We start from the raw sequence: 2,679 nt of genomic DNA on the forward strand, positions 1-2,679 counted from the left end.
TTTCGTGCTCTTCTTTGCGAATTCAAGCCAGAAAACAACGAAAATCGGCGAGAAATCGTCGTTTTGCATCGAAATATGCGGTTTTCTGTAAGAATTTTGATGATTTCGTGCAGAATTCTGCTGTTTTCTTGCAATTCAGCCGTTGAATCTTGGTAAAAAGTCATGATTTTGTAGATTTCGTGCTCTTCTTTGCGAATTCAAGCCAGAAAACAACGAAAATCGGCGAGAAATCGTCGTTTTGCATCGAAATATGCGGTTTTCTGTAAGAATTTTGATGATTTCGTGCAGAATTCTGCTGTTTTCTTGCAATTCAGCCGTTGAATCTTGGTAAAAAGTCATGATTTTGTAGATTTCGTGCTTTTCTTTGCGAATTCAAGCCAGAAAACAACGAAAATCGGCGAGAAATAATCGTTTTGCATCGAAATATGCGGTTTTCTGTAAGAATTTTGATGATTTCGTGCAGAATTCTGCTGTTTTCTTGCAATTCAGCCGTTGAATCTTGGTAAAAAGTCATGATTTTGTAGATTTCGTGCTTTTCTTTGCGAATTCAAGCCAGAAAACAACGAAAATCGGCGAGAAATAATCGTTTTGCATCGAAATATGCGGTTTTCTGTAAGAATTTTGATGATTTCGTGCAGAATTCTGCTGTTTTCTTGCAATTCAGCCGTTGAATCTTGGTAAAAAGTGATGATTTTGTAGATTTCGTGCTCTTTTTTGCGAATTCAAGCCAGAAAACAACGAAAATCGGCGAGAAATCGTCGTTTTGCATCGAAATATGCGGTTTTCTCTAAGAATTTTGACGATTTCGTGCAGAATTCTGCTGTTTTCTTGCAATTCAGCCGTTGAATCTTGGTAAAAAGTTATGATTTTGTAGATTTCGTGCTCTTCTTTGCGAATTCAAGATAGAAAACAACGAAAATCAGTGAGAAATCGTCGTTTTGCATCGAAATATGCGGTTTTCTCTAAGAATTTTGATGATTTCGTGCAGAATTCTGCTGTTTTCTTGCAATTCAGCCGTTGAATCTTGGTAAAAAGTCATGATTTTGTAGATTTCGTGCTCTTCTTTGCGAACTCAAACCAGAAAACAACGAAAATCGGCGAGAAATCGTTGTTTTGCATCGAAATTTGCGGTTTTCTGTAAGAATTTTGATGATTTCGTGCAGAATTCTGCTGTTTTCTTGCAATTCAGCCGTTGAATCTTGGTAAAAAGTCATGATTTTGTAGATTTCGTGCTCTTCTTTGCGAATTCAAGATAGAAAACAACAAAAATCAGCGAGAAATCGTCGTTTTGCATCGAAATATGCGGTTTTCTCTAAGAATTTTGATGATTTCGTGCAGAATTCTGCTGTTTTCTTGCAATTCAGCCGTTGAATCTTGGTAAAAAGTGATGATTTTGTATATTTCGTGCTCTTCTTTGCGAATTCAAGCCAGAAAACAACGAAAATCGGCGAGAAATCGTCGTTTTGCATCGAAATATGCGGTTTTCTCTAAGAATTTTGATGATTTCGTGCAGAATTCTGCTGTTTTCTTGCAATTCAGCCGTTGAATCTTGGTAAAAAGTCATGATTTTGTAGATTTCGTGCTCTTCTTTGCGAATTCAAGCCAGAAAACAACGAAAATCGGCGAGAAATCGTCGTTTTGCATCGAAATATGCGGTTTTCTGTAAGAATTTTGATGATTTCGTGCAGAATTCTGCTGTATTCTTGCAATTCAGCTGTTGAATCTTGGTAAAAAGTCATGATTTTGTAGATTCCGTGCTCTTCTTTGCGAATTCAAGATAGAAAACAACGAAAATCGGCGAGAAATCGTCGTTTTGCATCGAAATATGCGGTTTTCTCTAAGAACTTTGATGATTTCGTGCAGAATTCTGCTGTTTTCTTGCAATTCAGCTGTTGAATCTTGGTAAAAAGTCATGATTTTGTAGATTTCGTGCTCTTCTTTGCAAATTTATGCCAGAAAACAACGAAAATCGGCGAGAAATCGTCGTTTTGCATCGAAATATGCGGTTTTCTGTAAGAATTTTGATGATTTCGTGCAGAATTCTGCTGTTTTCTTGCAATTCAGCCGTTGAATCTTGGTAAAAAGTCATGATTTTGTAGATTTCGTGCTCTTCTTTGCGAATTCAAGCCAGAAAACAACGAAAATCGGCGAGAAATCGTCGTTTTGCATCGAAAAATGCGGTTTTCTGTAAGAATTTTGATGATTTCGTGCAGAATTCTGCTGTTTTCTTGCAATTCAGCCGTTGAATCTTGGTAAAAAGTCATGATTTTGTCGATTTCGTGCTCTTCTTTGCGAATTCAAGCCAGAAAACAACGAAAATCGGCGAGAAATCGTCGTTTTGCATCGAAATATGCGGTTTTCTGTAAGAATTTTGATGATTTCGTGCAGAATTCTGCTGTTTTCTTGCAATTCAGCCGTTGAATCTTGGTAAAAAGTCATGATTTTGTAGATTTCGTGCTCTTCTTTGCGAATTCAAGCCAGAAAACAACGAAAATCGGCGAGAAATCGTCGTTTTGCATCGAAAAATGCGGTTTTCTGTAAGAATTTTGATGATTTCGTGCAGAATTCTGCTGTTTTCTTGCAATTCAGCTGTTGAATCTTGGTAAAAAGTCATGATTTTGTCGATTTCGTGCTCTTCTTTGCGAATTCAAGCCAGAAAACAACGAAAATCGGCGAGAA

This window comes from Gnatocerus cornutus, unplaced genomic scaffold, assembly GCF_029298725.1.
Source record: "Gnatocerus cornutus isolate USDA-ARS CGAHR unplaced genomic scaffold, icGnaCorn1.1 ctg00000022.1, whole genome shotgun sequence".
Lineage (NCBI taxonomy): Eukaryota > Metazoa > Arthropoda > Insecta > Coleoptera > Tenebrionidae > Gnatocerus > Gnatocerus cornutus.